Below are 25776 nucleotides of genomic sequence, written 5' to 3' on the forward strand. Positions count from 1 at the left end.
AAAGCATGTGACATGAGGAGTGTTTGATTGCACTGGAATTCAGAGAATGAGGGGTGAGCTCGTTGAAACTTATCAAATGTGACAGGCCTCGGCAATGTGTAAGTGGAGAGGATGTTTCCTGAGGTGGAGGAGTCTAAAACCAGAGGACATAGCCTTATAAAAGAGGGTTGTCCTTTTGGCAAGAGATGAGGAGGAGTGGTGAATCTGTGGAATTAGTTGCCGCAGGCAGCTGTAGGGGCCAAGTCATTGAGTATACATAAGATGGAGGTTGATAGATTCTTGATTGATCAGGGCATGAAGGGATATAGGGAGCAGGCAGGAGATTTGGGGATGAAAGGGAGAATTGATCAGCAATGATGATATGGCAAGCAGATTTGATGGGCCAAAGGCCCAATTCTGATCTTAAATCTTATGGTCTTATCATTGTCATATTAGACTATTGTACATTGTGAATACCAAAACAAATTATTCATTAAGGATTATCTCTGACTCCAGGTGCATGCTTCCTCTTTTATTCCTTATCAATCCTACCCTCACCTAGTTATCCTCCTGTTCTTCATGTCTGTGTAAAACGCTGTAGAGTTTCCCTTAATCCTCTTGTAAGGGGTTTCTTCTTTTATGTACTGTGTATGTAATCAAAATGGCTTCTTTGTTTGTTAAAAGTAAAAATGCTTCTTTGTTATGCTAACTGGTGAGAGAGTGCTTTCTCTCACAGCTTGTTTGGGTTATAATTACTGATAACGAAAATTGTAATCGTTTGTTAACCAATTGGGATAGAGGTTATTCTTTCTTGTGGGTCTGTAAGCTAGTGTTGGGGAGGCTTTTGGGGAGACGATGCGAGGAGGTTAGAGAGAGAAGACGTGATGCTGTAAGCTGGGGGATGGTACGGTCCCCAAGCGGGGGTCCGAGGCCCAGGGTTTTCTGCGAAGAGAGGATACGAGGGCAGATTCATGTGGAGCGTCTGGTCGGCCACCGTGGTTGGTCCCAGGCCGCGGGTCGAGGAGGTCGGAGGGGATCGAATGGTGACAAGAAGACTTCGTTAACTGAGCTCCAACAGTTGTGTACGAAGTGGTTGGACTTTGATAAGTTTGGCGCCTTTTACTTTTCCTTTTATATTGTATCTCTATTAAGTACATAGCTCCAGTAAGCTCTATAAAGTGTCATCATTTAATCGCATATGGTGTACTATCTGTTATTTGGCTGGGTGGGGACATCACACAGCATCCACACCAGCTGATTACCCAGTTTGGCGGGGCCGAAGGCTGCTCCCCCAGACGGAAGCAAGCTGAGTGAGCCTGAGGCTTACCGGGGGCTACACTCTTCATCAAAGTCTTCTCTTGTCCCTGTTCAGCTCTCCTAAGTCCCTTCTAAAGGCCCTTCCTGGCTTCCTTATCTTTTTTCAGGAGCTTTGTCTGATCCTTGCTTCCTAAGCCTTAAGAATGCTTCCTTCTTCCACCAGACTAGATGGTCCACTGCCCTTGACAACCATCGTTTCCCTGCCTCAAATGGACAAATCTATTCAAAACCCCATGCATGTGCTCCCTAAACAACCTTCATATTTCCATTGTACATTTCACTGAATACACCTGTTCCCAGTTTATGCTCCCAAGTTCCTGCCTAATAGCAGCATAATTCACCCTCTCCCAATTAAATATTCTTTCCATATCATCTGTCCAAGGTCAGCAAACAGTACAGTAAAACCATGTTGGTTCTTCTCTCTTGCTTTGAATACATTTTATTTCCTCTAAAGCTCCTTGCGATTTCACACCATGAGATCTTAAAGAAACCATTCCTTAATAGACTGCCCATTGATCAATTAGGGTTGTCGGCAGAATTAGTTTCATATTGGCCATATATCATGAAAAAATAACACATTGGTCCATACTTCAAAGGGTGGGGACATGTATTAATGTTTCAGCTCAGCTTGTTGCTAAATGTTGGCTTCCTGTTTTCATTTAAAAGCTACATGAGTCATTTGCAATGCAGCAAAAAAAAAATCACACATTTGATGTTCATTGCTGATCAGTAGATGAACCAGGAATACTCAATTTAATCAGAGCAATGATCAGAGTTTGTACTGTGTAAAAAAAATGTGTATTTTCCTTTATGGGAAATTTCCACAGCAGGGTTACAATGAAGGTCTTGTTTTCTCTGCCTTTTGCCCTACTTTACAAAATGTTCTCTTATTTACCTCCTGTTAATAACTGTTATGGTTTACACTTTGGTTGTGGTTGCTGGTTAGGCATTTTAAAACTAAACACCCTTTTCCTTCAAACAGCCCAACTGTTTAGATACTGTTTAATACTTCAGCTCATTGCATTCATAATGCTCATCTTATCTAAATATACCAAGTTCATTTCCCAGCTCTTAATTCTATGCTGTGGGGTCTCGGGTCCTTGACTAGACGCTTCTTGAATGCGGTGAGTATACTAGCCTCCCCACCACTTCAAATAGTGGGATCCAGATTTCAAAAATATTTTGGTGAAATGTCTCTTCTTCAATCCCCTCTAAAGCTCTATGCCTTACTTTAACCTTTGCCTTCCAGTTATAGACATTTGTGTTATGGGGGAAAACATTTTTCCAATCTACCCTATAACTAGGTTTTTTTATACCTAGTTCGTTACTGTTCAGCCTTTAGTGCTCAAACCAAACACCCTGCCTACCTAGTCTTTTTGTTGCAACACTCCATCCTGAGCAGCCTCTGCAGTGAAATCCTTCCTGCATTGCAGCAATCAACATTGCACTCTGTATTCCAGCCCTAACAGTTGTTTTATTCAGTTATATCACAACCTGCCTGTTCTTGGACTCTGCCCAAGTTAATGAAGGCAAGTATTACACATTACCTTCCGAGATCCTTTGACACATATACCAAGATCCCTCTGATATTTGGGTCCTATCTTTCAGTATGTATATTCAAGCTGTATTCATCCTCCCAACATCCAACACCTCATATTTTTCAGGGTTAAATTTCCTTTGCTGTTTTTCTGCCCACTTTACCAATTCATCAGTATTTTCTGTTGCCAAAGATGTTTCTCTTCACTATTAATAAAACCAGCAACTTTCCCATCATCTGCAAAATGAGTAATCAATCCTCCAGCTTCATTTCTATATTGTTGTAGCACATTGACAGGGTTTGATTACTGATCCCAATGATACACCAGTGGTCACACATTTCCAATTTGCATCAAAACCTTCCATCATCACTCCATACCTCATATCACCAAGCTAAATTGGATCCAATTTACAAATTGTCCTGGATACCATGGTCTCTGACCTCTTGGACAAGTCCCACTGGGACCTTGTCAAGGGCCTCAATGAGGTTCACATAAACTCCATCAATTGTACTACTTAGTCACCTCTTCAATAGTCATTAGTAAAGCTATACTGACTATCACCAATTAATCCATACCTCTCCAAGTGTAGATTAATTTTATTCTTCAAAATCTTTTCCATTCATTTCCCTGTCACTGATGTTATATTCACAGGCCTTTCACCACTTGTCTTTTCCCTGCTGCCATTTTTGAAGAAGTAGCATCACAATTGTGAACCACAATTGTTGACTGTTTGTCCTCCCATTTCTCGATGTCTAGCAACACTCTTGACCCAGCCTGAAGGAAGCCACACACCATCCCGGATTCATGTCTACTGGTGCCTATCCTTCCCCTCACAATCAGGTCACTCACTGAAATTTGCTCTGAACCTTCCCTGATGATCTACCTGCCTCCCTTCCGCTGCCTAGAGGTCCCCCATTCATTCTCAGACTGGATTTCCTTAAGTTGTGGGGAGAGCACCTCAAAATACTCAGCTTTGTATAGGCAGCCAATACTCAGACTTCAAACCCTAGCATTGCATCTGCTCCAATCTGTGGTACTTTTATTGAAATTTAAATTCCCTTTGAATTGATGAATGCCCATCTCACTACCGATCATCCTGTCTTTATCTTAAACTATGAAAACAGTAGAAATCCTAACCTGGTCCTACTTACCAGTTAGCTGGCTCTCCTGTCATGCATTACTTTCTGAGTCATGCAGGCATCTCCATAGCTGCTGCTGGTCTCCCTGAGGCGATGTTCTCTCACAGGTAGGTCCTCCCTCTTTACTGCCACTGCCTTGCCACAGACTCACAATCAACTAGTGTGCCATCTGCTGCCGCTTGTGTTCTCACTGGTAGGTCGCCCTTCCCCCTCTACTGCCACTGACCTTAAGGATACATCCTCACACTGTTCAAAGAAAATGGATTTTCCCTGCTGATCTTGTTAAAGCTCTTCATAATGTTGTATCCATTGTTCTGCATTCTCATGGAGAGATACAGTTTCTCTTATCTCCAATGGCTGTCGAACTTTTGTTTCCCAAAAGGCAAAAATAAACCCTTGATTTCTTAAGTCAGCAGCATTGGGGCACACAAAGCCAGAAGGGAGCACGACAAAGACCAATTGACAGCCAAACTGTCAAACAGAACTCTATGGCTTACTGATTTAAATCTTTTCCTTATATCACTTCTCAAGCAAAGAACTCTTCATCGTCAGGGAGCACATAAGCAAAAACATTTCCTGTAAAGGAAGTCAGATTGAATCTGGTATTTTCATAAGAGTCATTGAATCTCCAAGTACAAAACAATTTTTTTTCTGATCCATTTCCTGCCACTTTTATCAGATTTCCTATGTTGTGATATGACAATATTTTAAATTTTGTTAAGCTGTCATTGATTATTTTTTTAAAATAGCATGACATCAGGTAGATAGTAGAACACGTCCCATAGGTTCCCAAAAGGTCAGCTAGTTCCCTTTTTCCCGATTTGTCAAAATTATTGTAAACCCAGTCATTTCCCTGTTTGTCCATGTTGAACAGAACTGTGAATAAATTCAGAAGTGAACCACCTGACTAAATAGTACAGGTTTGCAGCATGTTGCATATCGAGCTGGCATTTGAAAATGCTACAGATTACGAATTACAACAAGCATTCCACTTTGACATCTTCGGATATTGCTATCTGCACTAAAGACAGGAACAGAGTTGTCACTCACCAAGAATCATGGGAAGGTGCTGTGGCCTGAACAAGCTAATAACTTTACAGAATTCTGAGACAGGTCAATTCAAGATTCAAGAATATTTATCACACGTATAACAAAGCATACCGTGAAATTAGTAGTTTGCATTAACAACCAACACAATGAGGATGTGCTGAGGGGTGCCAGGAGGTGTCACCACACATTCTGACACCAACGTAGCATGCCCACAACGCTCAGCAGAAACACACTGAACACAACCAGCAACAGAACAACAACAGCAAAGCAAGCTTCTTTCTCTCCTCCCACGTATGCACAGCCACAGTCCTCTAAACCCGCCACCTCCTTCTACCCGCTGGTCCAGTGGACTTGGAACTGCAGATTACAGTGAGTCCACTATGCCAGTGGACTCACTGAGATTCACAGATCTGGGGCTCCAGCCAACTGGCCTCAACTTCCAGTCTTCCAATTCGACCTTTGGGCCTTGTTTCTCGGCATCAACTCCATGACCTACTGGTCACTGAACACAGATCCTATATGTCAAGAGGATCTAACTTTGCATTTCTTTGACCAAAGCAACCCTTGTGACTTATTTTCAGTGTTTCAGTGCTCAAGCCTTACTACATTGTTTACTCTAAGACCATGAGCAGAATTAGGCCATTTGACCAATCAAGTCTGCTCTGCCATTTTGTCATGGCTAATCCATTTCCCTCTTAACCCCATTCTCCTGCCTTTCCTCCATAACCTTTCACAACCTGACTAATTAAGAATTAATTAGCCTCACCTTAAATGCACCCAGTGACCTGGTCTCCACAGCCACCTGTGGCAACGAGTTCCACAGATTCACCACCCTCGGGCCAAAAAAATCCTCCTCATCTGTGTTCTAAATGGACATCCCTCTACTTTGAGGCAGTGCTCTCTGGCCCTAGACTCTCCCACAAAAGGAAACATCCTCTTCACATACACTTTATCTAGACCTTTTAACATTCCATCCATTTCAACGAGATCCCCCCCCCCCACACCCGTTCTTCTAAATTTCAGCAAGTACAGGACCTGAGCTTTTAATCACTGCTTATATGATAACCCTTTCATTCCCAGAATCATTCTTGTGAACATGCTCTGAACCCTCTCCAATATCAACACATACTTTCTTAAATAAGGGGCTCAAAACTCCTCACCAGTGCCTTATACAGTCTCAGCAATACATCCTTGCTTTTATATTCTTGTCCTTTTGAAATGAATGCAAACATTGCATTTGCCTTCCTCACCACCTGAAAATTAACCTTTAGGGAATCCTGCACAAGGACTCCAAAATCCCTTTGTAACTTAGATTTTTGAACTTTCTCACCACTTAGAAAATAGTCTATGCTTTCATTCCTTCTACCAAAGTGCATTGCCAGACACTTCCATCTGCCACCTCTTTGCCCATTCTCCTAATCTGTCTGTCCTTCTATAAACTCTCTTCTTCCTCAACACTATATGCCCTTCCACCTACCTTAGTATTGTCCACAAACTTAGCCACAAAGCCATAAATTTCATCATGTAAATCATTAACATATAATGTAAAAAGAAGTAGTCCCAACACAGACCCCTGTGAAACACCACAAGTCACCGGCAGCCAATCCAAAAAGGATCCCTTTATTCCCACACTTTGCCTCCTGCCAATCAGCCAATGCTCTATCCATGCTAGTGTCTTTCCAGTAATACCCTGGCCTCTTAGCTTGATAAGCAGCCTCATGTATAACACCACATCAAATGCCTTCTGAAAATCCAAGTACATGACATCCACTGATTCTCCTTTGTCTATTCTACTTGTTATTTCTTCAAAACATTCCTACATTGTGTATGGGACATTGGAAAAAAAGTTGAATTTCCCCATGGGGATGAATAAAGTATCTATCTATCTATCTACAGATTTGTCAGGCAAGACTTTCTGTTAATAAAACCATGCTAACTTTGGCCTATTTTATCTTCTGCCTCCAAGTACCTGAAACCACATCCTTAACAATCGACTCCAATATCTTCTCACCACTGAGGTCAGGTGAACTGGCCTACAATTTCCTGTATTCTGCCTCCCTCCCGTCTTGAAGAAGGAGTGACATTTGCAATTTTCCAGTCCTGCAGAACCATGCCAGATTCTATGGATTCTTGAAAGATCATTACTAATGTCTCCACAATCTCCTCAGCTCCCTCTATTAAAACCCTGGGGTGCAGTCCATCTGGTGCAGATGACCTTTCAGTTTTCACAGGCACCACTTCCCAAGAAATAGCAACTGCCCTCACTTCTGCCCCTTGACACTCTTGAACTTCTGGCATACTACGAGTCCCCTCCACAGTGATGACTGATGCAAAATACTTATTCAGTTTGTCCGCCATTTCCTTGTCCTCCATTACTATCTCTTCAGCATCATTTTCCAGTGGTCCAAAACCTACTCTCACCTCTCTTTTACTCATTATATTTGTTGTCATTTTTGATAGTATTGGCAAGCTTCCCTTCATATTTCATCCTTTCCACCTTGAAGTTTTTTTTACTGCCTAGAACAGTTCAAAATGACTCTTCACAAGATGGACCACGGTAGAGTAGAGGTTAGCACGACACTGTCACAGCTCGTGCTGTTCTGGAGCTTGGAGTGAAATTCCAGCACTGTTCGGGAAGGAGTCTCGAAGGAGTCTGGAATCCATGGGTTTCCTCTGGGTCCTCCAGTTTCCTCCCGCAGTCCAGGACGTACTGTGTGGGTTGACTGGTCATTGTAAATTACTCCGCAAATAGGTTCAGGTTAATCGTGTTTTCCAGTGGTTGCTGAAGCAGTGTGGCTCGAGAGCTGGAAGGGCCTACAGCAGTATCACTAAATAAATGAGTAAGCACCTGTATTGCTATTGTTTTTTTCTGTGCCCAGGGTCCTACAGGTCTGTGAATATCCTAAACTTACTTGCTGTTGTGGCTGATCTAAGTGAGACAGTGGAAGGTGCACAACGTGCACAGTTGGGCTGCTCATGTTTGACTTTGGCCAAAGGAAAACAGGTTTATCACATCAACTTGGTTACAAAATACTTTGTTTTGTTTCAGGTGGCCTAATGCTCTGTGTCCATTGCTATTTTGGGTATTGACACAGAGACTGTCTCAGTTCAGGGAGTATTGCACTTTCACAGATGCTATCAGCCCGTGCATTATCAAGAACAGTTCTTCCGGATCTTAACACAGCAACTTATCCCTTCACCAGCTTCACCCCAACAAATTAACTTCTTTGCTGTTTGCAAGCTTTTGCTGTGAGCAAAATGACTTTTATTATCCTGTGTTACATACACTTTAAAGTACAAACGATTATCAAGTACTCTTAGACATCCTGAGCTTTGGGCAGTGCTATATAAATGCAAGCACTTTTCCCCTTTCCTGAAGATAACTTGATGAATCTTGTTGGACAGAACATGTAGATCTCAAGTAAGACCCAGTGTCAAAGTGAACCATGCAGCTGGTGCTCACTACCTTGAAGATTAAATTTTTGGGCTACACTTACAAAATGCTGGAGGAACTTAGCAGGTCAGGCAGCATATTTGGAGGGGAATAAACAGTTGACTTCTTGGCCCAAAATGTCAACAGTCTGCTTTCCTTCAAGGATATTGCCTGGCCTGCTGAGTTCCTCCAGCATTTTGTATGTTTGCTCTGGATTTCCAGCATCTGCAGAACCTCTTGTGTTTATAATTAAATCTTTATAACTTCTTCCTCAAGAGGGCTGTTAACATTCAGTCATTATCTACATTCATAACAGAGACGCACAATCATTATTAAATTGTTATTAATCATGATTAAATGTTTCGCACAAATCGTTACTAAAAGAGGAAAGGTATATGAGAGGATTGTAGGAAAAGTGAAGATCTATTGTCAACAAGTCACAAATTACTGAAAACTTTACATCCATTTCTTGTTACTTGAAAATACAACATTGTTTATTGTAAAAGTTAAGTCTGTCTTGTACGAAATTACAATTCCACAAGGTAAATCTGAAGAGTTGCTAAATGGATTCTTGCTGTTTGAAGATGGCAAACAACACAGCTCAGAACTCTGGGAAAAACAAGACTGTAAATTTGTAAGCAATATTGACATTAATTACAACAGCTTTGCACACCTTATAGATTAATGTTGCATATTGTTATTGTTTTTCTTCCATCAAATAAACACTGTGGGTGGTATGACAGCACAGCGATTAGTGCAGTCACTTTACAGTGCCAGTGATCACCAATCGAGGTTCGATTCTTGCTGCTGTCTGGAAGGAGTTTGTACTTCCTCCGTGACCACGTGGGTTTCTTCTGTGTGCTCTGATTTTCTCCCGCATTCCAGGGACTGGGTTAGGGTTAATAAGTTGTGGGCATGCTATGTTGGCAGTGGAAGCAGGGTGATATTTGCAGGCTGCCTCAGTACAGTTCTCCCTGATCTGATCTGACTCAAATGACCATTTCACTCCCTGTTTCAATGTTTCAAAGTGCATGTGACAAATAAGGTGAATCTTTATCTTTACATAATGTCAACAGCAGCGCAACAAGGAAAATTCATTGGTGAATTTTCCAAGCAAATTAGTCTGAGTATTGATGAACTGTTGCCATTACATGTGGAGTCACAGTCAAACTGATGTACAGCACACAACATGCTTGGAGCTTATTCTGCAAAACTGCTCACTTCACAGCTGGAGTCATTGACTTCTGCATGGCATGCTACTCAGACACAGCTTACTCTACGTGCAGTTCACATTACCATAGCCTGCTGTACAGAATGCCACTCTGTCCACTGCTTCGACTACAACTGGAGTCACAGTCGCACTGCCTGCTGCACTACATACTACATGCCCACTGACCACTCTGCATGGTGCTCACACTGAGGTCTAACTCTTCCTTGCATCTTCAAATACTTTGTCAGCACCAAGTTTTCCTTCCAATGCCAACTTGCCAAAACTTACTACTCTTTATGAATGACGAGGACGTGCAAAAGATGCTCCCCAGCAGTCACAGGGACCCACAGGAGGTACATCAGAGCTGGTGTACATGGGGGCAGCTCTCAACACCTTATCCATCCCGGTGTTGCTCCAATCTGCAATTCTTCGATGAGCGAAGTCTGCTCAGGTTACTGTGGTCCTCACTTACATCTGGGACCCCCAAGAAACCTCAAGTGACCTACAAGCCTGCACTGCTCTGGAACGAAGCATCAAATTCATTCAATCTCTCAGCCTCAGGCTCATTCTAGGCCACAGTTAGTGGTAAATACCATATACTACATATGGCTGTTTACACTCCATTCAGGAAGTCAGTGATCATCTGTGTGAGATGTTCAGTTGCCACCTCCTTCTCATCAAGGCACAGGAGCACCCATGGGCATGTTCTGTCATTGCAAGTTTTCCACAAAGTGCAGATATTATGCAGCTGCAGTCACATCCCTATAAACATCTTCCAAGTAATGTCCAGCCAGGAAATCCTAGCTGTAATACTGGAGGGTCTATGCGACGGTAAAAAAAGGACACAAGAGATTCTGCAAATGCTAGAAACCTTGAGCAACCACACAAAGCATTGGAGGAGAATAAACGGTCAACGCCTCCGCCCAAAATGTCAGCTGCTTATTCAGCTCCATTGATGTTGCGTGACTGGCTGAATTTCTCCAGCACTTTGTGTACTTTGCTATAAAAATGGGTGATACGGTCTTCCTGGTAAGCACAGGAGCACATTTCCTGTTGTCTGGGATTACTGATGCAGTTTTGACTTACCAGCTTCAGCAACCAAAGAATGCTGGTGATGTTCATTAAGGACCGGATCATGATTTCTCAGCTTTATCACAAATTACCAGAGTGCCTCAATTCAAGCTTCTCAACTCCACCATCTGTTTCTGAAACAATATGGCAAAATGCAAAGAAGCCCAACACTGTTGAATTTAACCAGCAGTCTAGATCTTTAACACCCTGTTATAACATGCCAAAAATCATCAAGATTAATTTCTAGGTTCCCATTAATGATAAGCATCCAGCTTATGACTCACATCCACACAAACTACCGGAATCTGGCTGTTTGCTTAAACATGACCCTGAACAGCAAGAGATGGACATCAGTTAGATTCAGAACTATAAATGATCAGCCTAAGACAGACACGTCCACACACAGACAAATGGAAGAGTTCATAAATATCTCCTGTCTTACTGAGGTCAGGGTCTGCAAGCAATCGACATATGCATTGAAACAGGAGACATGCAGACAGATGAGCTTATAGATATATACACTAAAATCTAAAAAACACCATTTTGATGTATATTTGTCATTCAGAAAAGTTCTTTCCCCCTGTAAGTTTCACGTTTGGTGTTTTTTTGTGTGAAGTGGAAGTACATAAAGGATTTTTTTTGCAGAGAATTATTAAATTTGAACAAACCATGAATGACATTAAAATAGACAATAATTACAATTAAATAGAAAGAACAGTGCCTCATTCAAATAAGAGGGCATTAACAATTTTAATCTCTGCACTCACATAATGTAATAGGTTTTCATAGGATAAAAGCCACAGTTTAATGTTTAACCAATTTGGCAGACATTTTGTGACATGGGTATCACTTTCTAAGTCATCTTGTCCATGACATAGTGAAACTTAGGGAGTTTCTAAAATACAATTTAGATTTTAAGGCTGAGTATGATGCTATTTTTTTTTAATTCACATGAATTAAACAGCATGGAGATTGTGTAGAGGAGTCCGTTAATATTTCACCAAATACTTGTCCACACCTAATAAAGTATTTGCTTGATGGGTGAAATTCCTTAAAAAACTTTGGTTACCATTTGAGTTGGGACAACGTCAGGCCAGATGTTGTTATCAACAACATCCATGCTCGTTATGCATATGAAAAGGTTCAAAGGTTCATTTTATTGTCAAAGCATACATATACAATAGAACTCTGATATTCATCTTCTCCAGATAGCCACGAAAAATGGAAAAATCATGGGAGTTGTTGAAAGACATCAAGACCCCCACCCTGCCCCCGCATGAAAAAGAAACAAACTTACAAACCCCAATCCCCCACCCTCCCCCCACAAAAACCTAACAAATCACCCACATGGGCAATGGCAGCTAGAACATCAACCCCAAACCCCCAACTCCCTCCCTCACACAAAAGCTAACAATTCACTCATGCAAACTGCACATCACAGGCTCCATTAGTTTCTGAAACACAATCAAGACAAAAAGAACAAGCAGAAAATGTAGAGAAAGTGAAATAATTGAAGAGATTAGCTAACTGCCCGAGGAGTTGTCCAAGGAACCGTTGTTCGGTGGTGCCAGCTTGACTGGGGGTATGAAGGAAGATCAATTGTATTAACCTGTTGAAGGATTCCAACTTCATTTCAGAGGAGACAAGGTCAAGGGCTTAGTTCACCTGATGGAAGTCCAGAAGGTTGGTGTAGAGGTGTTCAGGTGCAGATTATGGCAGGGAGGTCAGGGGCTCATACCGATCTATACTCATAATACATTAACATCCTTCATTAATTAAGAGACCAATTGTGTTTACAAGTATGATCTCACCATTGCCTGTATGATTAAAGCATAATCTCTCTCCTTTTGTATTCAGCTCCTTTAGTAACAGACAATTACATACAGTCCTTTTCCTAATTATCTTCTGAACCTCATTAGAAAGTCATTAGAACACGCAGACCCCTTGGCATCTCGGTGTTCTGCTATCTTTCACCACCTAAACCATGAAAAGGGGATAAAAGTGTTTCATCCTACCAAAATGGAGAACGTCACATTTTCCCACACCTTTCCATTTGTTTCCCATTCACTATCTGTACCCTCTTCACACCTTACTTTTTGATCTGCCTCTATGACAGGAGCAACCTTAGCTTCCCAATCATTAATAAAAAGAAACTATTTATTCTGACTCACTGTTTCCTTTGAGCCTGGTTGACATACCCACCTGCATGCCAACACTAGACCACGTGATTTTATTTTTTGCAATAAAATTTGGTGTGATACCTTCTGGAGATCTAAGTAACTCTATTTTCTCTTTATCTAAATCACAATTACTTTGAACAGATTCAGCTGGTCAAAAATATTTCCCTTGCACGGGATCATGCTAACTTTGCCTAATTCCTGCGATATTTTTTCAGTGCCCTGCCATTTCATTTTTAATAATATCTTCCCTAAAACTGGACTCCCCATCCTTTCAGAAAAATAGGTTACATTACTGTTTTCCAATCTAATGGATCCAATCGAATTCATCAACGATGTCAACGGCCATTTCACTTTAGTCTCCAGATGAAGTCCATCAGGACTCAGGAACTTGTCAGCCCCCACCTTCAACAATTTTCTCTGCGTCACTGCCCTAGTAACAGTAATCTTGCTGACTTCTTCCCATTACTAATTAAAGCTATCATTACTGGGAAACTCCAAATAGGGGCGTATCTACAGAAAATAGCGCCTTTGGCAAGCACTGAAATTGTGTCCCTGTCCAAACATCTGACACCCATCTTTTAGGTAACTTTACCATAATATCAGCTCAAAAATACAAGTCAAGCTTGTTAATCTTTTAATTAACAAATTATGGCACACCTGAAAATTATAACTGCACCTTCCTTGCTTTCAGTGATGCAAATTGGTCTATGATGTGATCAAAGTCAGTTTTCTCAGTTTCTTCTCTTTCTACACTCAGCAGAGCAAGATCACAGAGTCTGCCTTGACCCATGGAGGCTCTCAAATATGAAAGTATTATTTTTAACTTGCTGAATGATCTCTCACAGCTGGCGATGGAAACTGTGATGGTTAGCATTATCTGAATAGCAATGCAAAGATTGGGGAAGACGCTCTCATCTCCATACTGAACAATAAATTCAAGAAGCTCTTCAGGTCTTGATATTTTCATGTTGACCCGCCTTGATAGCAATTTTCTGCAATCCAAAATTTCTTCATATAGCTGCTGTCCATCAACATCAGAGCTGTACAATTCGCCCAAATTTTCACACTTCTTCTTAAGGTCGATACAGTCAGTGCCATTACACAGTCCCTTGACATCGAAAAGGAACCCAAACTCGGCGTCAGTGTCGTGCAAATGAGTGAACCTTTCGTCCATTTCTCTGTGAAGACGGTCGAGTGTTCCTTTCATGACTCTTTCCATTTCCTCCTTAGCTGTTAATCTAGCATCTCTTGCGTTCTCATCAGCCATTCGTTTCTTTTGTCTCTGACGTCTTTCAACTTCAATATTCCATTCTTGACAGAGACCGACTCCTTCTTCGAGTGACTCACTGACCAACACGTCTCTTTCATGATAAAAAGTAGTCTGGGAGGGCTTTCAAATCCAGGGCAGCATCATGGAAGTTCATGCTAGGATCCTGCAGCCTCTTTTGAATACAGTCAATGCTCCGAAATAAGGCCATCCTAGTGCTTCTCACCCATGATAATCAAAGACAGATCATACATCTGAAGAAAGTTCTTTTTTCACTATCCGAGGATGGCTTGTCTGACTTTAATAGATACTGCTCAGTGGCACCCCCCCCCCCCCCCTTCAAGTGGTGCCCAGGGCACATGCCATACCTGCCATACCTTAGATACGCCACTGACTCCAAAGGATGAAAACAGATCCCTCTGAGCATAAATACCTCAGCAAACGGGTCAAAGTGCCCCTTATTTGGTAGAATAATCTGTAATATCCTGTACCACTCCAAAGTACCCTATCATACCCATTTACTGGACCAATGAATAACATCAATGCCATCACATCAAGTACAAATGATCAAATACAGTTTTTCAAAATTTAGTTACTTTACTTATATACCAATATGTTCCAAAGGCATGGGACCTGCCAGACGATGGAAAATCCATAAACTGCATATATATTCATTTTTTTTAAACACAAAATCTACTTCAAACTTTCTCCCCAATTATGCATTGCATTCCATAATCTTAAACCCAAGAAATTCTGCAAATGCTGGAAATCCAAACCAATACGCACAAAATACTGGAGGAGCTCAGCAGGTCAGACAGCATCTATGAAAAAGACTAAACAGTTAACATTTTCAGCCCAGACTCTTCTTCAGAACCGGAAAGGAAGGGAGAAGACACCAGAGTAAAAAGGTGGGCGGAAGGGAGAGAGGATAGCTAGAAGGTGTTAGGGGAAGCCAGGTGGGTAGGAAAGGTAAAGGGCTGGAGCAGAAGGGATCTGATAGGAGAGAGTGTACCACTGGAGAAAGGGAAGGAAGAGGGCATCCAGTGGGGATGTTTTTTTTCAATCATGAAGAGAAATCGATGTTCATACCATCAGATTGGAGGCTACCCATGCAGAATATCAAGCATTGCTCCTCCACCCTGAGTGTGGCCTCATCGTGGCACAAGACGGGGCCATGGACTGACATGTCGAGACAAGAATAGGAATCAGAATTAAACTGTTTGGTCAGTGGGAAGTTCTGCTTTTGGCGGATGGAGTGGGGGTGCTTGACAAAGTGGTGCCCCTATTTTCGAGGGGTCTCACCAATGTCGAGGAGGCCATATTAGGTGTATTGGACATAATAGATGACATAAAAGATGGGGAGAGACAAATGGACAAGGGAGTCACAGAGGAAACGATCCCTGCAGAAAGCAGAGAATGAGAGGAAGGTAAAGCTATATCCCTTTGATGATAGCAGAAGTTGCATAGAGTGATGCGTTGGATGCAGAGACTCATGAGGTGGTAGGTAAGGACAAAAAGAACTCTATCACTGTTAAGCTGGTGGGAAGATGTGCTGAGCACAGAAAATCCATATTTGCCTGTTTTTCCAGCCATTCCGATTAGTGAGCATCTCAGTCTTTTAAACTACCTTTATATTAACAAGCTACGATGGTGGCTGGGTCTGAAGGCGCTGAAGCTCACACTACTGTGCAGGGGCTACTGCACAGGACCGGAAGAAGCTGCAGAAGGTTGCAAATTTAGTCAGCTCCATCTTGGGTACTAGCCTACAAAGTACCCAGGACATCTTCAGCGAGCGGTGTCTCAGAAAGGCAGCATTCATTATTAAGGAACTCCAGCACCCAGGGCATGCCCTTTTCTCACTGTTACCATCAGGTAGGAGGTACAGAAGCCTGAAGGCACACACTCAGCGATTCAGGAACAGCTTCTTCCCCTCTGCCATCCGATTCCTAAATTGAATTTGAAGCTTTGGACACTACCTCACTTTTTTTAATATACAGTATTCCTGTTTTCAAATAATCTATTCAATATATGTAATTGATTTACTTGTTTATTTATTATGTTTTATTGTATTCAGTATTATTTTCCCCTCTCTCTGCTAGATTACGTATTGCATTGAACTGCTGCTGCTAAGTTAACAAATTTCACGTCTCATGCCAATGATAATAAACCTGATTCTGATTCACTTGAGACTTGAGCAGAATGTTTGGGCTAACTTTGCACTGCAGATCTGAGGGAGTTGAGCCACAAACACTTATGTCAACAATTAAATGGTAAGATTTTTGTTCAGCACAATGTAGTTCTCCCAGGAGCCCCAGGCAATATTTAGCCTCCCATTACTGCAGAAAAAGATCATCTGGTTTTAGCATATTATCTTTTGCAAACTTTTTTCACTTCAACAGAACTTCATGTGAATTCCCTTGCAGAGTCAAAAGATCGTAAAATGTGTTTCCTTTTGATTTGTTCTTTGCCCCTCTCCAGATCACTTGGTTTAGCCCTCAATCTGTTTGTTTAGTCTCAGTTCCCATCAATCTCTTATTTTTGTAGAAACCTCTGAAAAATTGAAGATAATTTTTGTAGTGGTTAACACAAAACTATTGCAACTCAGGGTGCTGGAATTCAAAGTTCAATCCTGGGGTCCTCTGTAATGAGTCTGTACGTCCTCCCCATGGAATACGTAGGTTTTCTCTGGGTGCTCCAGTTTCCTCCCACAGTCCAAAGGTTTGTAGGTTAATTGGTCATTGTAAATTGTTCTGTGATTAGGTTAGGGTTAGTCAGGGGGGTTGTTGTGGGCTGCTGGGTAGTAAAAATCTAAATAAATAAAATATACATCCTCCCACACTTCATATCAGATTCAGATTCAGTTTGTCATTTAGAAACCACAAATGCAATGCAGTTAAAAAATGAGACAACATTCCCCCAGAATGATATCACAAAAGCATATAACAAAACAGACTACACCAGGAAATCCACGCAACGTTTGGCAATCCCCAATCCAGAGTCCGGAGAGGCTGCTGCGTATTAATATCGCGCTACCGTCTTAGCGCGTTTCCCAGAAAGGAGTTCCAAATCCACCAGACAAAAACAAGACCAAAAACTAAAGCTACAAGACCTGCACAAAACCACATAATTACAACATATAGTCACAACAGTGCAAACAATAGCATAATTGATTAAAAAAAAAACAGACCATGGGGACAGTAAAAATAGTCCAAAGATGTTAAAGGACTATAAGTTTAAAAGAAATCACCACACAGTTTCCACAAGTCCCCAGGGTCCCGACAGACTCGCCATCCCACACCGGCGGCAGAAGGGAATACCCCCGCTATGGACTTCCAAGGCACTGCCCGACTCAGCCTCACAGACGCAGCACACAATGAAAGCTCCATCCCTTGCCAGAAATAAAAGCAACAAGCAAAAAGCAAAAAAGTACACTAAGTTTCCATATTGAGATATACTGCACTCAGATAAATGTTGCAGAATTACACTCTTCAGAAATGATGCAAGCCTGTTTCTTTGTTAGCTCAGTGCATCAGGGAGAGTTAAGAGCAGATGTGCAGATAGAAACATTTACACACATTTAACAGGAATTCTAAACAAGTTTTTTTATATACACAGCTCCTATGAGTTATGAAAAAATACAGATAAGCTCCAGGTAAATATAGTCAAGCATTTTGACTGGCAAGTCAGATAGAATATAATGAATAAAAATGAGTTATAGAATGTGGAACAGTACAGTACCAAAACAGGTCCCTCAGCCAACATTGCCCATATTGACTATAATGCCAATTTAAAGTATTCCCTTCTGCCTGCACATGACCCATATCCCTCCATTCCCTACCTATTCATATTTCTGTCCAAATGTCTGTCAACCATTGCTATTATAACACCGTCCATCACTTCTCTGAAAATCACATTCCAGGTACATACCACATTGCCTCGTAAATGTCCTTTAAACTTTCTCATTCACACTTTAAAGCTCTGCCCTCTGGTGTTTGGCTTCTCCTAATTTGGAAAAAGAGTCTGACAGTATACCTCGTCTATGCCTCTCATAAATTTACACACTTCTCTCAGGCAGACAAATGCCCTCAAACTCTGATATTCCAGGGAAAACAATCCGCATCTTTCAGGCGGGGAAGATGAGGAAACACACATACCTGTCCTCATCAAAGGATCAGCCCTGGAAATGGTGAGTCCCTGGGTGTCAGTACCTCTGAAGATCTACCCTGTGCCCAACATATTGATGCAGTTACAAAGAAGGCACGACAGCAGCTATATTTCACTAAGAGTTTGAGGACACTTGCTACATCACCAAAGACTCTCGCAAATTTCTATAGGTGTGCCGTGGAGAGCATTCTAACTGGTTGCATCACCATCTGGTAAGGAGGGGCCACTGCACAGGATCAGAAAAAGCTGCAGAAAATTGCAGTCTCAGCCGGCTCTGTCATGGGCACTAGCCTCCTCGGGAATGCCCCAAAAAGGCTGCGTCCATTATTAAGGATCCCCCGATACCCAGAACGTGCCCTCTTGTCATTGCTACCATCAAGGAGGAGGTAGAGGAGCCTGAAGACACACATAAAACGTTTCAGGAACAGCTTCTCCCTTGCACCATCGCATTTCTGAATGGACAATGAACCACTGTACACTACCTCACTTTTTTTCTTTGCTTTCTTTCTGCACTATCAATTTAATATATACCTTGTATATTATATATATAGTAATTTATGTTCTTATTGTTATGTATTGCAATGTACTGCAGCCACAAAACTGCATTTCACAACTATGCCAGTGATATTGAACCTGACTCTGAGTCCGATACTCTCCCCATAGCAAAGGTTCTCAATTCGAGGCAACATTGTGGTGTACCTCTTCTGCACCTTCTCCAAACCCTCCACATCCGTCCTGTAATGCAGAATGGTCAAAACTACTTCATATGTGGTCTAACCAAAGCTATATGCAGCTGCAATAGGATTTGCCAAATTTTTATTGACTTGCTCAGAAAATAGAGAGAAACAGTATATTTTTTTGAGTGTTGAGAGATTGAACGAAACTGGTTCTCATAAGGATCTGGTTGCAAGTGAAGCTCCAAAACGTAACATTCAGTAACCAGTTATGAAGGCAGGAGAATGCATGTACAAGTCTCACGGAAATTATCAAGAGCACTATTGAAACTCCATCTGGAATAATATGTACAGGTCTGGTCTCCCTAAACAAGACACATTACACCTGCAGAAGAGTGAGCACACTAAAAATCTATCATCTTGGTTCTTGGGGTGAAGGGGATTATACTATGAGATGGAATTAAATCTTATGTAGCTTCACTGAGTAGAAGCATAAACAAATAATGTTTCCTAGCTTGAGAATCTAGAACTGGGGATTACAGCTTAACAAACAAAGGGGTTCAGCCGTCAGAACTGAGATAACAGCAAACCTTTGCCCCCAGGGTGAATCTTTCCAATTCATTTCACAAGAAGTTCAGTGGTTGAGTATACTCAAGTCGGAGGTTGATAAATATTTAAATATTAAGGGTGTCAACAGATGTGGATTTGATGCAGAAGAGCTGCACTCAGATAAAAGGTTGTCAATCAATGCACTTGAAATGCTGGAGGTCAGAAAGCATCTATGGTGGGGAATGTACAGTTGATGTTTCAAACTGAAACCCTTCATCAAGATTGGAAAGGAAGGGGCAGGAGCCAAAATAAAAGGACAGGGGGAAGGGGAGAGCCCAGAATCTGGACCTGTTGATCCAAATTTCCAACATCTGCAGACTCACTTATCTCAAAACATCAGCCACGATCTTATTGCATTGCTGAGCAGGAGATGGAAACCATGAGGCTTAAGTCTAATTCTATTTCTGGTGCTCCTATATTCTGATGCACTACCTGAAACGATAATGATCACTAACTTATCTCACTGTTGGTATCAACTTTCCGTTTGCAAATTTCTCATTGTGTGTTCACAATTCAATTAGCTATGAAACATTTTAATACCTCTTATGGAGTTAAATCAAGCAACGTAGCCAACAAAGGGCTTCACTTTCACTTTCATACTGTGCTCACTTTGATCCTCAAAACATGGAGGAACCATCACAAACTGCCTCAGCCCCAATGATCCATTGATTTCAGTCTCCGAGGCCAGTGCGCGAACAGCTTTCAGGAGGGTGAACCCATGAAAAGCATCCAGCCCAGGCAGGGTACCAGCCGAGTGCTGAAGAGCTATGCTCATCAACTGGTTGGAGTGCTCACTGCGATCTTCAACCTCTCGCTTCAGCAGTCTGAGGTACCCCCCTGCTTCAAGCAGACTTCAACTATACCAGTGCCTAAGAAGAATGTAGTAACCTGTCTCAATGATTATCACCTAGTAGCGCTTGCATCCACAGTAATGTTTTGAGAAGTGTTTTGAGAGGTTGGTGATGAAACATATCAACTCCTGCCTGAGAAGTGAATTGGATCCACTCCAAACAGGACCACAGCAGATGCCATCTCATTGGCTTTTCAGTCAATCCAGGGACATCTGGACAGCAAAGATGCATACAACAGGATGCTCCTTTTCGATTACAGCTCAGCGTTCAATACCATCATCTCCTCAAAACTAATCAATAAGCTTCAAGACCTTGGCCTCAATACCTCCTTGTGCAATTGGATCCTCGATTTCCTCACTTGCAGACCCCAGTCAGTTTGGATTGGCAACAACATCTCCTCCACAATCTCCATCAGCACAGATGCACTCCAGGCTGTGTGCTTAGTCCCCTGCTCTACTTGCTTTACATTCATGACTGTGAGGCTAAGCACAGCTTCAATGCCATATTTAAGTTTGCTGACAACACCACTGTCTTGGACAGAATCGAAGGTGACGACGAATCAGCATATAGAAGATTGATTGAAAATCTGGCAGAGTGGTGCCATCACAACCTCTTACTCAATGTCAGGAAGATGAAGGAGCTAATTACTTCAGTTGGAGGAAACCAGATGTCCATGAGCCAATCCTCATCAGAGGATCAGAGGTGGAGCAGGTCATCAACTTTAAATTCCTCAGTGCTATCATTTCGGAGGACATCTCTTACACCCAGCAGGTAAGGGCAATTACAAAGAAATCACAGCAGCAGCTCTATTTCCTTAGGAGTTTGAAAAGATTCAACATGATATCTAAAACTCAGAAGAACTTCTATAGATGTGTAATGGAGAATATATTGACTGGCTGCATCACAGCCTGGTATGGAAACACCAATATCCTTGAATGGAAGATCCTTCAGAAAGTAGCGGATGCAGCCCATTCCATCCTGGGTAAAACCCTCCCCACCATTGAGCAGGTCTATATGAACTGTTGTCGCAGGAAAACAGCATCCATCATCAGGAATCCCCACCACCCAGGTCATGCCCTCTTCTCGCTGATACCATTGGGAAGAAGGTAGAGGAGCCTCAGGACTCAGAGCACCGAGTGCAGGAACAGTTATTACCCGTCAATCATCAAGTTCTTGAACCAGAGGGGATAACTCCACTCAGCTTCACCTGCCCCATAACTGAACTGTTCCCACAACCTATGGACTCACTTTCAAGGATTCTTTATCTCATGTTCTTGGTATTTATTGCTTACTTATTTATTATTATTATTTCTGGGGGGTTTTGTATTTCCACAGTTTTCTGTCTTTTGTACATTGGTTGAATGCCCATTTGGTGTGGTCTTTCATTGATTTTATTACGGTTATGATACTCAATTTATTGAGTATGCACAAAAGAAACTGAATCTCAGGGTTGTATATGGTGACATATATGTACTTCGGTAATAAATTTACTTTGAACTTTGAATACTGCAGGTATTTGCAGATCATCATCCCATACACTCATGTCTTTTGTATTGTTATAGCCTCATTATCACAGTCATGCTATTACTCGTTAAAGTAGCAACCTTCTGATAAAAATCTATCAATGACGTCAAATCTTAGGCATTAGCAAGGTATTTCTGAGCAAATCCAAATCCCGGATGGCAATACTTATTAAGTTCATGCAAATTCCTACACGGAATACCCACAGGGATATCTCCCCACAGCTAAGTATAATGGTGTCCCACACATCATGCACTTCCAAATAAGATAGTGATCTTCTGCACAATCCTAGTGAGACATATGTGTATTCTTGGCAAAATCCATTCATTTGGACCTCCCGCAAATATAATTACAGTTGCCACTAAGCTGGTAAAGATGTTCTCTTTCAGCCTTGATGTTAACTTGGGTGGGTGACTGTGATAAAATCTTAAAGAGTGGGGGAAATATCTGCAATATTTATTCCCTGAGCTAACATCATGAAAACAGACCTCTCTAAAGTGCTACTAACATACTAAAATAACTACTCACTGCCGGAAATTACAAAACTAATTAAAAATGTCCACGATTTCTCATGTTGATTTCAGTAATTCTCAAACAATGTTTAACTTTAAAATGTTGAACTTTTAACTTAAATAACTATTTAACTTTGTTCATTGGTTTTGTAAGAGTGACTCAGTGAGGTACTATTCTAAAAAAAAGTTTTGTGTTACAGACTTGTAGCTAAAGCAGAACTCTCCTTATAGCTGTATGCCTCATGGGCTGCTCATCGTGCACCTCCCAAAGTGCTGACACACCCATAGATACAACTGTGGGTTGTGATCATCATGTGTTTTCCTTCCCTGACCTCTGCCTGGCTTTCAGCAGTCAAACGGTTGACCAATGGCCCTCTTCCACTGTCCAGAAGTGTGAAGTTGCACTTCCTATTTCTACACCACAATCCTGCTGCAGCTTTAACACTAAAATTAACTACCTCTTTTTCTGTCAGCTAACTGGGTTCTGAAAGGATGGATCTTTAGTCTTGCCCACTTTCTTGTTGGAAGCTGCACTGTGCTGACATCCTCCAAAACCACAGGTCTATTTTCTACAGGTGCACAGATAAAGTGCACCTTGAGGATTTTAGTTTAAAGGAGATTGGATAGGTTGGGCTTGCCTTCCCTGGAGTAAAGGGTAACCTGAGGGATAAAAAAAACCGAATGGAAGGATGAACATTACGAGAGACCTAGACAGGGGTAGACAGTCAGAATCTTTCCTTCCCTCGGAGGTAGGGGCATAACAACCAAGGTGAGAGGAAGGAATGTTAAGGAAGGGATTTTTTTTTTTAAACACAGAGGTAGTTAATATCTGAAACTTCCTGCCAGAGGAGAAGGTGATGGAATCAGATAAAATTACTACATGCAATTGACCTTCAGGGCCTATGGGATTGGTGTGGATAGGCAAGACGGGTTGCCATGGGTTTGTTGTGTTGAAGACCCCATTTCTATGCTGTAGGTCTGCAGGACTCAATAACATCACAGCACCAGCTTGCCTTCAGCTTCATCAGTTAGTGCTCATTGAAGGTCTGATACTTCCTGTGCCCTCCTGTTCACCTTTCCAAAACCCAACTCTGACTTAACCTACCTTCTGTGCCTTCCTCTACTTCCAAAACCTACCATGAAGCCCGTAATCCTCACCAAGTATTCAGCCACCCATCCTTGGCCCCCCTTTTGTGGCTCAATGCAAATTTCCTTTATGAGATATTCCAGTAAAAACGAGATTCAAATGGGTTGACATAGTTCTTGCAGATACCAGCGCATGATAGAGCTTTAAGTTGGAAATGTCCAATGATATACGTTGTAAAATGTTCACGGGTAGAAGTTTATGTTCCACCAACCTGAATTTTTAGGAGATTCTAGCACAGAAAATGAAGCACGTGTTCAAAGGAAAGGGGGGGGGGTCGTTAAGGAGAAGAAATTTGAATGGGAAATCAAGAGATCACAAGAGAAGCGAAGAGGTGTGGAAACTGCGGGGGTGAAGGTTACGGTTTGAAAAGCCAGGGCGTTGAGGAGGAGGACAGTGAGCGGAGAGAGCTTGGAGCAATCCGGATAACGAAGCCCCACTCCGGGAGTGTACCGCGGCACCTTCCAGAACAGCGAACCCTCGCGCCACCATGAAGCTCGACCACGGGTTGCTATAAAATCAGTTTGCAAATACGTTTGTTTCTGTTCTAACTAAAGATTGCACCAACCCGCCTTAAGCTATGGGTTGTCTGGCACCAGTTAGAGTTTGCCACTGATGGCGAAGTTGAGCAGTGACAGAACGTGGATTCAGCAGAGACGAGAAAGTTCAGACCGAAAGGCTGATATTCTGCAGCTGCTAGAAACCCAGAGCAACGCACACAAAATGCTGGGACATCTCAGCAGGTCCGGCAGCATCTGTGGAGAGGAGTTCTAAAGGGGCGACAGTTCACTCCTCTGTGTGTGCGTTGCTCAGACTGAAAGGAGCTGCCACACACTCTCTATAGCGTGGGGAAGCTTGCAACCTCCTAACCGAGAGTTTGTAGCGAGAGGCGAGGTTGACGATCAACATTTGCACTTTCTGTGCAAATTTTATAACGAAATTATATTTAAAAAGCAACCAGAAGCTCCGTTATTATTAGGGTAGATCCACTGCGTTAATAAGCTGGATACTTACTGAACTGAAATCCGCTCCGTTTTTCGCCCGCAGTTCTAGTTTCCTCTTTGAACTTCCCAATACTTTATTCACGCGAGGGAAGTGAATTTTAAAGAACACAGGCGGAAGTGGCGTGCACTTCCAAACTGAACGGAACCCAATCTGAAGGTTCGCCCCACTATAAAATGCATGTGTTAGCCAAAGATATTAGGAGAGTTCATCTGTTCCTTTATCGAATAGCAATCTTCGTACTCGTGACGTTTTCATAAACAGTAGTCTTTTTCAAAAAAATTATACGCTTGACTCGGCAATACCCAGGTGGCTAACACCCATCTGCATTACTGGCAGCACCATTAACCCGTCCCACCCAAACATGAATCTCGTCAGCAAGACAAGGGCATATTTGATGTTGGCAGCAGGTCGCAGGGACGTTCCAGAAAGAACTGCAAATCTGCCGTGGTTAAACCTTGTTATTTAGAAATAGATTGCCGTTTGGTGCACTGTGCTTAACGGGAAGGGACTGGCAGGTGGTCAGAGGAAGATATTTAAGGGTGTGCTCAAAGCCTCCTTCAAGTACTCCCACCGACTCTGTGAATCTCTGTATGTGGGGACGGGCTCAGTACGGAGCAGCTTCTGGTGCTGAGCGGGAACACCCAGATGATCAGTGAAACCGGTGGAGGCAAGTCAGCACCTCACCCAAACTATCTGCCCTACCTGCCATATTGCCCCCGGTGGGGAATCTGCATGTTCACACATCAATCTCATTAGGAGCCACAAAGCCGGGCGTGAAGTTAAGCCAACTCTGACGTATGGCCGCATGTGATTCAGCACATAATTGTCGGAAGCCTCCACCACCAACACATCTTCCCCCCCACCCACCCCACTATCTGCTTTCCGCAGGGATGGCTCCCTATTGACTCCCGTGTCCATTGGTCCCTCCCCCACTGACCTTCCTCCTGGCACTTACCCTTGCAAGCATAGCAAGTGCAACACCTGCCCCTACACCTCCTCCATCACTACCTTTCAGGGTCCCAAAGTCCTTCCAAGTGAGGCGACATTTTATCTGTGAATCTCTTGGGGTCACATACTGTGTTGGGTGCTCCCAATGTGGCCTCTTGTATATC

General features: G+C 42.3%; 1 protein-coding gene across 2 annotated transcripts in view; it reads right to left on the reverse strand.

Moving 5' to 3' along the window:
- The window catches only part of itgb2 (integrin, beta 2), a 99623-nt gene extending 74812 nt beyond the window's left edge, over window positions 1–24811 (reverse strand). Inside the window, exon 1 of one of the 2 annotated variants that reach the window (XM_073046630.1) lies at window positions 24674–24811. The gene's annotated coding sequence lies outside the window, so the exon portion shown is untranslated. Of the gene's footprint in view, window positions 1–3985; window positions 4448–24673 lie in introns of those variants that run through there. The other variant, XM_073046631.1, reaches the window with a different exon arrangement.
- Between the last annotated feature and the right edge of the window lie 965 nt (window positions 24812–25776).

Source organism: Hemitrygon akajei, chromosome 5 (assembly GCF_048418815.1).
Source record: "Hemitrygon akajei chromosome 5, sHemAka1.3, whole genome shotgun sequence".
NCBI classification, from domain to species: Eukaryota; Metazoa; Chordata; class Chondrichthyes; order Myliobatiformes; family Dasyatidae; genus Hemitrygon; species Hemitrygon akajei.